The following is a 13,824-nucleotide window of genomic DNA, read 5'->3' as shown; positions in this document are numbered from 1 at the left end:
TTTTTTTTTTTGTAAAAAAACGAGAGTTCTCTGAAAAGTACTCAAGTCTCTACAAGAGACTTTGGTCTCTATCTAGTTGAAAAGAACTCGAGTTTAAACTTAATTATAAGAGTCAGAAAATTGAGTAGTCTTCAAGCAGAGGATTCAAAGGATTCGAGTCCTACCCAGCCCTATCCGAGCCGACCGGGACGTCCGAGCTGACTGTTCATGACAAATGTCATAATAAATGTCAATCAGATTGAAAACAATGGTTCGATCGGAAGCAAGCGGATATGGAAGGAAATAATATAATCAAAATATTGGCCCTAGCTGCCTTAATGACTGATTAAGAGGCTACTGCATACTCTAGGGCGTACATCCACGTCGATACGTTCGGAAAAATAAGAATAGGTACATACAACATGATGTAAAGAGCTTTATTTACATATGACTCAAGATTCTTTCGAAGCCGTCCACACGGCAGAGTTAAACAACGTTTGGTAAAACAAAAACAAGATTTCAGAAACCAATATCCAGCATTCACCGTCTGGCTTTCTGCTTAAGGTAAGATATGGAAATACAGTGCATGTACCTATTAATAAATATGTATAATCATGTGCCGAAGTATATTAAGCTATTAAGAGGAAAGGGAATGACCGGTTCTCCATACAAACATAGTTCCCGTTTTCCTCACTGGATATTGATATTATGGAATATTTAGGTAGTCGTCAGCAAACTGTAGTGGTACCCAATGCATTTAGTTACATTCTACAAATGTAGATTTTTCAGCTTATCTAGTTTTGACATTATTTTCTCCCATCAATGCCACGTTCTTCAGTGTTCATGTGTTCAGTTCAGATATGTTCAATTTCCCATGCATGAAAAACGAGTTTAAAAGAGGAGAAATTTCCAATGGCTGCGACAAAGTAACAAAAATTTAAAAAGTATCGATATAAGATAATTATCTACAAGCTGTTTTCGGCCACAGCGAATACAGTACCACCACTAAGAATGTCGGTGGTGCGCACTCAATAAAATAAGTAAGTAAATAAAAACTATTAAAAGCTCGTTACACTAAGATAGAATTGTGTCGGTTACAAAAAATAAACTATCTACTTACTTACTTTCCTCGGGTGAAAACGAAGCCAAGATGGCAAAAACGGAACCCTTACAGTTTCGTCATGTCCGTCCGTCTGTCTGCCTGTCTGTCTGTCTCTGTCTGTCTGTCTGTCGGTCCATATGTCACAGCTATTTTACTCAAAAAGTATAAGATAACGATTTGGGAATTAGGTATATTTTGTAAGTCGTGCAGAAGATAACAATATAATTGATTTTAAATATGGGTTGCTAGTTTATATTTATTCATTAGCTTGCATTGCAATGGCACTTAAGGCTTAGCCTATAAGTACTAAGATTCTAATGCTTAGATCTAATATTAAAAAAAGTCCTTCTTTGGTCCGACTCTTAAATAATATGTTTGGACTCTTTTCTTATGCCTTTTTACATTTTACGACTTTTAAATATTTGACGCTGTCATGTTTTTCGAATAGTATAATAAACATGTCAAAAGAAAAAATAGTGATATTAAATTTGTAGAAAGATACTAAATGTATTTGAATATGCAAAAACACGTTGAATGCAGGTAATGTATCGTGTTACCCCGCGCGTCAAGGTATTGGCAAAAATAGGTATGATTATGGTGTAGTGCCGTTTGAATCTGCATAGGAACCCGCTTTCGCCTTTGTAATACCTATATATTAGTATGCATTGATGCCGTTCTCTCCCCCAGGGTGTTTGTCTGTCTGTATTTTAGGATTTCATTAGCTATCCAAAACATCATCATCATCATCATTAACTTAAGAGTTATATATTCTCTTGTCGGTGGAGTATCTTCCAGCTTTCCCTATCTTGCGGCAAAACATACGAACCCAAATTATTTCTGTGTTTTAAGGGTGAAACCCTGGTCGTGTGAAGAGATTTTATTTTCTTTGACAAATACAGCATTTGCATTAACTACACATAGATGAGGTGTTCCACGATTATGTGGCTTTCGAAATGCTTTTGTCTTGTAGGTATGACAACTTCCTGAATTAACTGCGTAAAGCTCGAGAAAATACTACCAATAGGCTAGGCTAGATGATAAGTTTTTTGTAAAGGATCAAATGTCTATATCATATGGGACCCATGCAGGCATGCACCCATGATATTGAAGTAGGAGGATTGTTTTTAAAATATTTGTAAGTATATTGTATGTACGTAGGTTTGTCTGTAAGTATATTTTTTGGTTCTAGAAGTAATACCCAGTAACCTTAACAGTGATGTCTTTCACGTTTTTTAGGGTTCCGTACCCAAAGGGTAAAACGGGACCCTATTACTAAGACTTCGCTGTCCGTCCGTCCGTCCGTCCGTCCGTCCGTCCATCCGTCCGTCTGTCACCAGGCTGTATCTCACGAACCGTGATAGCTAGACAGTTGAAATTTTCACAGATGATGTATTTCTGTTGCCGCTATAACAACAAATACTAAAAACAGAATAAAATAAACATTTAAATGAGGCTCCCATACAACAAACGTGATTATTTACCAAAGTTAAGCAACGTCGGGAGTGGTCAGTACTTGGATGGGTGACCGTTTTTTTTTTTTGCTTTTTATTATTTAAATTTTTTGCATTATGGTACGGAACCCTTCGTGCGCGAGTCCGACTCGCACTTGCCCGGTTTTTTTTCAAGTAGGTACGTACTACTTGCATACGTGAGAAATAAGAAGACGAGTAAAATAAATTTAATATTACTGTACACATACGTATGTCCAAAGAAAGAGCGCTATGATAAGCAAAAGTTATTTTTTAGGGTTCCGTATCTCAAAAGGAAAACACGGGACCCTTAAAGGATCACTTCCGTCCATCTGTCTGCCCGTCTGCCCGTCTGTCCGTCCGTCCGTCTGTCCGTCTGTCCGTCCGTCCGTCTGTCCGTCTGCCCGTCCGGCCGTCTGTCTGTCGATACCCTTTATTTCGGGAACGGGTCCGTATTGAGTTGAAACCTTTTATATACTCCTAGACTTCGTAGCGTAGACCTACGGTCCTGTGAAGATAAATCAAATAGTAATAATTATTATGTATGTATGTATGTAATGTACCTACAGTATTTCCAATAAACAGCGCTATGTAAGGTTTCGGTGCTTAGGTACAGTCGCCATCAGATATATCGGAGCGGCCAAGGTGTTCACAATATCTGAACACGCACTCTAACGCCTTGACAATAAAGGCGTGCTCAGATATTTGTGAGCACCTTGGCCGCTCCGATATATCTGATGGCGACTGTATTATAATTTTATTGCTATGACATGAAGTATGGTAAATAATTTTGATGGTATATGTTTTGATTATTTTTTATTAATAAAAATATTACTTATAGAGAGGAAGGAAGAGATACTGCCCAAATTCCACCCGGGCTAAGCCTTGGCCACAGCGAGTATAATCACTAGGTACACCTAGCTTATAAAACAAAGTACCAAAGAGTGTATATATTATATGCTCGCGATAGAATCAAAATAGGTATTGTGATACAATTAATTGTATTATAAACGATTTTTTTTTCATGTATGTACCATGGACATTCCTCGATGGCACCAAGTTGCAACCGGAAAGCGATGATCACTCGGCAAATCAAGACTATAGCAGCCACATCTAAGGAGATCATGAATACCTATTCAATAAATTTTTATTCTTTGCTGTTTGATATGTAATAAGTAATAAGTTTTTGGCAAAAATTTCATTTTTGGTACAAGCTTTTATCGTCGACTGTACTTTTTTCCACAGGCAACTAATACTCATCGAGACAATTCTAAAAACCCCAAACACAATTAGGTTTCGTTGTTTTATCACAGAGTTCCTATGGCCACCTCCGGTCTCCATCATCAGATCAGCTCGATGACACCATAATATTGCATAGTCACCCGACTTACAATCGGAAACCGGAAAGTGGATCAAATTTAACTTGCAAGATTTGATTACAGACAGACAGACAGACAACGGTCAGGTGAAACTAAATAAAAGCTTGTAAAAATGCGGTATAATCCAAGATTTCACAGGTCCACCCGCCATCCTGACATCAGAATAGCGGGTGGACCTTTTTTGTTAAATATCTCGTTTCCGGAAGAAGTACACTGGTTTCTATTCATATTTTACGCAAGTACACTGTAGGTACAATATAAAAACATACATTTTGCGTGAAATAATGCAATATTTCACAGATCCACCCGCCATCCTGACGTCAGAATGGCGGGTGGACCTTTTTCGATAAATATTTCGTTTCTGCAAGAAGTACACTGATTTCTATTCATAGTTTACGCAAGTACACTAAAAGTACACTATAACTACATACTTGGAGTGCGGTATAATCCAAGATTTCACAAGTCCACCCGCCATCCTGACGTCAGAATGGCGGGTGGACCTTTTTTGTTAAATATCTCGTTTCCGGGAGAAGTACACTGGATTCTATTAAAAGTACACTAAAGTACACCGAAGGTACAATATGTTTATAAATATTTCGTTCAAATTCGCTGAGGTCAACCCGCCAACCTGACGCTCACGGAATGGCCGTCCCTAGCAGAATTGTAATTTAAATTGTTGCACACGCAGTATACCCTGGTTTGATTCTTATACAGTCAGGGTTATGACGGCGAACCACTTCATTAATTAATATATTTGCCTCTCTATCACTCTTATGATTATTTGCGCGAAAGAGAGGCACTTATATGATTATTTGGCATGGTTAGCGGTCCCCCTGACGCGTTCCACGTCTTTTAGGATGGTATTCCATCTATCCAATTTCTTTGCCCAATGTGTAAAGTCGGACCAAAAAAAGTCTGCAGCGGATTTGATAGCCCACGCAGTGCAAGTGTCATTTATACGGCATAATTTCAAAGAAGTTTGACGTTTAAAATAACACATTAAGGCACTGGTCCCACCGCGAGCTAGTAAGCTATGAGCTATCGGCTATAAACACGCTTAAAAGATAAGCACTCCCGTGTAAATAAAAGAGACACGGCGATATTTATAGTTACTCGCCCAGCGGTGAGCTATAAATATCGCCGTGTCTCTTTTATTTACACGGGAATGCTTATCATTTGTTCGTGTTTATAGCCGATAGCTCATAGCTTACTAGCTCGCGGTGGGACCAGTGCCTCACTGCGTGGGCTATCAAATATGCTGCAGACTATTCTTGGTCTGACTTTCTATTAAGTCTCACATCAGAGAGTGAGACGCAATGACATTGGACAAATAAATTGGATAGGACGGTGGAATACCACCCTTAGTCATTCTCATTTATATAAGAACAATAAAATATACGAAGAGTTCTATTGTATTATTTCAGTAGTTAGTGCCTTTGGGTAATTTTATAGCAGGAAATAAGGAATATTACGGAACATTCTGCGTATGGGGCGTTACTCTCACTAACCCTAGGACCTACTGCGAAACACGAAAACCAACATTTCGGTTTCTGCCTCTCTATCACTCGATATCTGCTTCTCTGCATATCGACAGAGGAAATCACTCGATATCTGCTTCCCTGCATATCGACAGAGGCAATCACTCGATATCTGCTTCTCTTATCGACAGAGGCAGATAACGAAATTTTGATTTAAACTTTCACGATTATTAAACATTATCAAACTGCACAACGGGACTTAATCGCGTATTTAAGTTTTAAGATTTACCTCCGACGTTTCGAGGACGGCGTTGTCCCCGTGGTCTCGGAGGAGTCTTCTCCGAGACCACGGGGACAACGCCGTCCTCGAAACGTCGGAGGTAAATCTTAAAACTTAAATACGCGATTAAGTCCCGTTGTGCAGTTTGATAACGAAATTTTGATTATCGCGTTTTGCGGTAAGCCATTTGTAAACAAGTCACCTGAATGCAAAGAGTAAAGTAAGTATGCATCAATATCATGGTGAAAAGTTGACATAAAACTGTTTAGCCCGCTCCACACTTGTGTGCGAATCGCAGCGCGAAGCCAAGATTCGCGCACGAGTGTGGAGTGGGCTTTTAAGGCATAGTTATGATGTAAATTTGTACTCTGTGCAGGCAGAGAAGATCAGTTGAACTCTAAAGCCCCATTCGCACGACAGCTTAAAAAGCGTTGCGTTAAAACCCGACGTTGGCGCTTTTTTACCGTTTCCAATATTTGTGTTCATATGAACGCTTAAAAATCACTTGTGAGTCGTACTGCCACGTACGCATCTCAGCAAAGCCATACTTTATTTGCTATTACGATGTATTATTTGAATATAGCTTGAATATTTCAGGAATTTGTAAGCATAAGTTGACATTTTTAAAGTGAAACTAATAATAATCTTGACGATTGACACCAAAAAATGACACTTGACAGCCAACTGACAGCAGCGCCGGCGCTTTTTTAACGCTTGTGAGAACAGATACACAGAGTTCCGTATGTTCTATTCAATTTGACGCCAACGCTCAACGCCGAAAATCGACCAGTGCTCGATAAAAAAGCGCCGCGCTTAAAAACCGCCTTCGTGTGAATACATACATGGTTATCCATTTGCGTCATTCAAACGCTTTTTTAACGCGCGTTGAAAAAGCTGCCGTGCGAACGGGGCCTAAATGAATGAATAAAAATGGTTATTATAGTTTGTCAAAGGACTGTCTCATTTCAAACATAGATAGAGAGAATCATGCTATCTTGGTCTTACACTAGTACTAACACCCAAAAGAAAAGGATGAGTATAGTTTTTCGTTCTTATTTACTGACAAATTTGGTTTGACCAGCTATAAATACGGTATTGTCATATATATTTCTATGAACTTCGTACGAAATAAAAAAGTATCTAAGTAATAAGTTACTTCTACACTCCATATAATAAGTGGTAATGTGAGAAAAAACTATATAGTATCTTAATATTCATTATAAACCTACATGCTCATTATTGAATCATTTTTACAAGCAGTAACATCAATAGATGTCTCATTTAATATAATCCGACTAAATTACATTTCAGCAACACTTCCATATTTCACAAAATAAATCAAGACATTATCCAACCTATATAATCTTGACGTATATTATATCAAAGACGGCTGTACCTAATATAAACCGACCAAGTAACGAATTAGCTATACCATCATATTTAACAAACAAATTTATGACGTTTTGCAACCTTCTTATTTTGGCAAATATATTCCGACACAGGGGTGGTATTCCATCTGTCCAATCTTGGTCCAATGTGTATTTGCGTCTCACATTTTGCTTAATGAGAGAGTCAGACGCAATGCATATTGGACAAAGATCTTAAACAAGTAGAATACCACCCGAAGAGAAAAATAGGTTGTCCGGAGGCTCCGGGACGTGACCGGGCCGGGCCCGCACCGTGCCACGCCCGAGCCCCGGTGATCACGTGATGCTCTCCATAGAAAACAACGCTCCGGAAGCTCCGGCCCGGCCACGGCCCGGTCTAGCGTGAGTCATCCTTTATACCTTTAAATCTTCAGAAACTTCGCGTTTGTACGGGACAACGGTAGACAATTTCATGGAATGCTCCATATTACGAAATATGATCACAAAAAAAATATATAAAAATACACTAAATATTTTACAATTTAGTGTATAATACATCATTGTTTACAACATTGCTACCCACTTATCAATTGATTTTAGACTTACTGTACGTATTGATACACGAAATTCAAATGTTGTACCATAAACTTTTTAAAAAGGTAAACTTTAAAAATACAGTCACATAATAGGTACTTAACAAAATATACAAACAATCACATACAATTTTTAAACTAGCACAATGCCTTGCATAAAATAGTTGATGCACACTCTTTGTGAAAATGTTAAGAAAATAGCACAAATCTTATTTGTCTTCGAAACGATCGTTTCAAATTAATATCCAAAACTATAGAAGATTTAAAAATCTGAATAACGCTCGTGCTTTGCTGTTCAAACAGTTTTGCGTCGCCTGCCGCATGGCTAACCATGGCGGCGTAAAACAAAACGCAATCTCTTAGCGATATTTAAAAATATTGAATTTTCTTCTTAATTACCGATATAATGCTTTATACCCGTGCCTCCCCACGGCTCTGCAAAATACTTCAATGACACCTTTGTTCTATTCTAATCAAAACAATAAGCGTTTACAAAAGACCTCTCGTATTTATTCCCATTTTAATAACGAATCGCAAGATTTTTCTTTGCCTTGATGTTCTTGTTAATATTGACGGAAGTACCTACAGAATGAAATCTGAGACGTTCAGAAATAATAATTCATGACGTTTGAGAGGAAAAAGAATATAAAGTTGGTATGAATAACCTGTATATTGTATTTAAAATTCTTGTATAAATAAATTATAAACAGAAATAAATGCTACAGGTCAAAAAACGTTTCCCATTTCATTCTAGAAGCCGATTTGCAATTACCAAATGACATTGTTGTCATTTGGTATCATATGCGCATTAGGTAAGTAGGTACTAGTGAGAAGAAAATCTTTCCTTGATTAGTTAGGTGTGATTATTAGTCACACGGCTGTATTTTGACATCGTATAGCGGATGTGTCGTTACCAGCTGGTTTTCTCGGGTCTTGAATATCACGAAAAGATGACGTGACATGGGTATGTGTTGGTAGCAATAAGCAATATTTCCTGCCAAAAGGCATAGCAAAACGATAAGTAAGATGTATTAAGCATAGGCAGTCAAGGTAAAGTGTAAAAATTGCAAGCTCGGGCGCGGAATGGACGAGCAGGATTATTGCAAGCGTCCACGCGGAGATTACACCCGCCGCGTAACCGTGAGTTATGATCGCCTTACCACCCTGTATTCCTATCGCGTCGTTTGTCGAACTAGCCTCAGGAAAACCAGTTTATGGCGTATTGAATATATCCAGGTATAGTAGGTATACATGTAGGTTTTTGTGAGCCCGGTCAAGAGCCATGCTTTAGTCCATTAAAAAAATTCACTAGATAAAGTGCCTTGCTGTAAACTAGATTTTGACTAATTGTTCAAAAATTTATATCAGTGAAAACCAGTTTTTACCAGACCATTTTTTTCTGAGTTTACATTATAAAATAGGTCTTCGGATCTTCCAAACCAGAGCGGTAAATTAAGGCTTAATTGGGATAAGTTCGGTTTTCTCAGGATGTTTTCCTTTACTTATAAGTGACTGGTACTTAGATATTCATTGATATTCCATGTACATGTTCCAAAACTTCCAAAAATTCATGAAGTCGGTTCTGGCTCGCTGTTTGGTCACGATGTGGATTACGATTTACCTAATATTATTTGAATATAGTTCACATATTTAGTGCTAGTTCAGTGCTCAAAAGCAATCGGAATAACATCATCGCTGCTCAATCTTGTCCGCTATGAGAAAATACTGGCCCCACGTCGTCCCCATACCAAAGTCAGGATATTTACTAACAAACTAGCTGATTTATAAGCGGTAGACAACATGAAATACAAATACATACATATGATCAAAGGTCTCAAAGAGAATTATAACAATGTTACCTATAAGTGTTGTTTAAAATATTTACTAATTGTACCTACCTTACTTACTTACTTGGTTGGCGCGGTGACCCAAAATGAGTCTTGCCCTCCAACACAAGAGCACGCCACTTTGATCGGTCCAGAGCGGTATCCCGCCAGCCGCCAGCTTTCGCCGACGCCGAGCTCACGGAGATCTGCCTCCACTCTATCTGCCCAACGGTATTTAGGACGACCAACATGACGGTGCCCAGTTGGTCGACCCAAGTAGGCCCTTTTGGCTGCCCGATCTTCACCCATCCTTTCGAGATGGCCAAGCCAGCGGAGACGATGCGCTTTAGTCACAGAACGTAAGGTGTTAAGGAAGATTCTGGGACCCGTCAAAAGAGACGATGGCAGTTGGAGGATCCAAAAGAATTGTACCTACCTACCTACATATCTAAAAATTATTTCAAACAGCAATTAAACAAACAAATAGGAAAGGATACATTTCATTCCTGTGCGCATCGCATCTCGTTAGGGAGGCTTGAATGCACGCCTGCAGCGATGTTCATATTATTATGCTAACGGGCGTTGTAATATTTAGAGAACGTCAACGTCGGTGACATGGTGCATATTTAAACAAAGGCGTGAGATTCGCACAAAATTGTTGCGCCATTAAACGACACTCCAGGTAAAAGTGCTGCGGCCCCAGCGTGTCTAGATGGTAGACATTTTAAGCTCCTTCCTCTTATTTAAGTATCTTTAAATCCGATGCGGTGCATTTTCGAGCATCATCATTACATGGCTCGAAATAGTCGAAATAAAATAGTTTTTTATCATTCTTTCGTTTTAATGTTGCTCTTAAGTTTATTATCCTTGCGTTAATGTAGATATATTTTGTATGTTCTTTATTTGGCAGAAGGAATTTTTATATAAATAAATAAAAACCGGCCAATGGCGAGTCGGACTCGCGCACGAAATGTTCCGTACCATTACGCAAAAAACGGCATAAAAAACACGTTTGTTGTACGGGAGCCCCAGTCAGGCGTGGTTCACTCCGCGATTTCGTCGCTTTGCTACAGGTAGCTAAAAGCACATCCGTTCCACCCCAATTTTGGGGAAAGCCATAAGCAGCGCGTGGCGCTGTCGCCACCTAGCGGCCATATCTGTGCTGATCGTAACAGACGCGTTTTGTTAGAGACAGAATAAATAATAGTACTAGGTACAGAAGACTCACTCTCTAACAAAACGCGTCTGTTACGATCAGCACAGATATGGCCGCTAGGTGGCGACAGCGCCACGCGCGGCTTATGGCAAACCCCAAAATTGGGGCCGAACGGACGTACTTTTAGCTACCTGTAGCAAAGCGACGAAATCGCGGAGTGAGACACGCCTGTTAGAGAGTAAGTCTCTGCACCTAGTACTATTATTTATTCTGTGCCCCAATTAAATATTTATTTTAATTTGTTTTTAGTACTTGTTATTATGGCGGCAATAGAAATACATAATCTGTGAATATATCAACTGTCTAGCTATCACGGTTCATGATCATGAGTTACAAGCCTGCTAGTGCTAACCCTTTGGGTACGGAACCCTAAAAACTACCCGGCAATATATTCATCTGACGTCCAAAAAACAATTCAAAAGAAAACAAAAGTGAATCCGTTAGAAAACTGTTACCCTTGTTCCGTTTGAAAGTGAAGTGATCATCGAGAGAATCTGCCCGAAATCCGCACGAGCCGCCGGATGGCTTTGACAGTCGGGACACATCGTGACCTGAACGATTTACATATTACGTGACACTTTTGCAGAACTCGCCATTGACTCCGTCTGATAGACTGAGACATCGAACACATTATTGTTTTTCGCATATAACCCACCATTCCGAAGCCCTCCGAAGGGTAGAATGTTTTTTTATTGCCCCTACTGAAAATTCTATGTGTGATTGTGAGGATCCGTAGCGTTTAGTATCTTTGTTACAACATTTCTGCTGTGAATACCAACATTGACGTAGATATCCAAAGATAATATGTTACTTGTTAGGGTACATTGGAATTTCCACGTAATTTCATCCTCGCTAAACAATATTGATTAAATTATGTTGAGACATGTCACGCTACAAGGCGCGCCGGAATTAAATTATTTAACATAAAACGCAGGCAGGTACTTCGATATCTCACGGAGTATGGCATCTTCTACACATACAGTGTGCATGTGTCATTTCAAAGTAACATTATTGAGGGATTGCTCTTCACATTTTGATGCCTTTGATACCGTTCTTGCCGCAGGTGTGTTTATCCTCGCAAATTAATTTTCAATCGCCGTTTACATCAATATCAAACTCTAGTTAATTTACTACAGTATAAGTACCTAGTATAGGTACGATGCTATTTACGCTCATGCTCTATGCTATAATAAGCTTGTGATATGATAGTGAATTAAGGACGACTCTCTTTACTTTATTTTATTTTTTGTTTCAGAATGGCCTAAAATGTTTTTATTGACTTAAAAAACCTCAACACACCCTCTACATACACGTACGCCTTCATATGTACAGAGAACTGAAACAGTGCATGGCCAATTTATGAATGAATTTCATTCATATGTCCACGAAATTTATTAGCTGGGTGTACAAGAAATTATTTGATCTACTCGTAATTAAGTATTTCAGATATATAAAAATACTCCATAGTTTAAAACGTGACCTACGTTAAGCTAGGGGAGACCGAGGTGAGTTGTGACAGAGGAGAGTTGTGACATTGTCGATTTTTTGGAATCTAATAACTGTTAGTGAGCTCGCAACAGTGTGCGTTTGTTAGCTCGCAACTTGAACTAACAAACGCGCGCTATTGCGACCTAGTTTTTAGTTAATAGATTCCAAAAAATCGACAATGTCACAACTCTCCTCTGTCACAACTTACCTCGGTCTCCCCTACGTAATGACCCCCAACGTAAGTTTCTACAAATACAGACGATAAGTGGTATATGCACTAATCTTCTCAAATTGAAGTGAATGCTACCATTACAAAGGGTTAAGATTACATCAGTTCAGCAACTGTACCAGGTGTGGCTCACTCCGCGATTTCGTCGCTTTGCTACAGGTAGCTAAAAGTACATCCGTTCGACCCCAATTTTGGGGTTTGCCATAAGCCGCGCGTGGCGCTGTCGCCACCTAGCGGCCATATCTGTGCTGATTGTGACAGACGCGTTTTGTTAGAGAGTGAATCTTATATACCTAGTACTATTATTTATTCTGTGACTGTACCCTAAAGCGGCAAGTTAGTCGAAACGATCTCTCATGCTTTGGGTGACCCGGCCGTCATTGATCTACCTACACCTTCACAATGATTGGTAAATAAAATACACATTGTTAAATAGATACTTAAGACGAAAGTGGAGGAACCGCGCGAAATAGCCTTTCATACAAATGTGGTTCTCATTTTCCTTTTTGTATAATAACATGATTGAAAATGTTTGACACAATTTGTTGTAATTAGGTATAATCAACCACAGTTGTGTTTAATATTTATCGATTTTAAATTTTTTCACTATAAGCCTTAGAAGCATTTAAAAATGTGTATCTATTTCTCGCACCTAATTTTGACAATAATAAAAAAAAAACCATAATGTTACAGCCTGGCAAAAAAGAGTAGAAATTAAAATGTGGCAACACTGTAGTGTCGTCCCGTTCTCTTATATAAATTGATTTGAAAGGGACGACACTACAGTGTTGCCACTTTTTAATTTCTACTATTATTTGCCAGGCTGTAATATTTAGAGAGGAAAATCGGGACCAGTTTTGTATGTAGAAGTGGCCGTCCCCTTTCCTCTCAATTCGCGTAAATATGAATTTTAAATTAGAAAACTAGATAACAAACCCAAACTGCATGAATTTCATTTACTTCATCTTCATGTAACTTTATATCGTACATAGCGACGAACTCTTCAGCGAAGTTCAACTGCATTTGCTTAAAAGTTGTAAATATTCAACTCTAAAACTCTAGGCAATTAAGCAACGGCCATAGTGTTGCTTCCAAGAACTTTCTCGAGAGTCACGGCCCGATTCGAACTTTAAGATACGTCAATTAATAGATCTAGAAACGATATGGATTAGATGTCATAGTGTCAAGTGTGAAGTTTCTTCAAACAAAAAAGTCGCTTTTGACACTGACACATCGACTAATCCATGTCGTTTCTATGCTCAGTATCTTTAGGTATTTAAATAGAAGTAAACAAAATCTACCCTCAAATGGGCTTAAGCCAGTTGAGGGTAGATGAAAACATTACACGATCAAATAATGTAGGTTAAAGTCGGGTCGTTCAGTGACTGATCTAGGCGGTTTTGTAATTGGTCGGTTAA

This window comes from Cydia fagiglandana, chromosome 8, assembly GCF_963556715.1.
Source record: "Cydia fagiglandana chromosome 8, ilCydFagi1.1, whole genome shotgun sequence".
NCBI classification, from domain to species: Eukaryota; Metazoa; Arthropoda; class Insecta; order Lepidoptera; family Tortricidae; genus Cydia; species Cydia fagiglandana.
The sequence above is the reverse complement of the archived record's forward strand: the minus strand, read 5'-3'. Positions refer to the sequence as shown.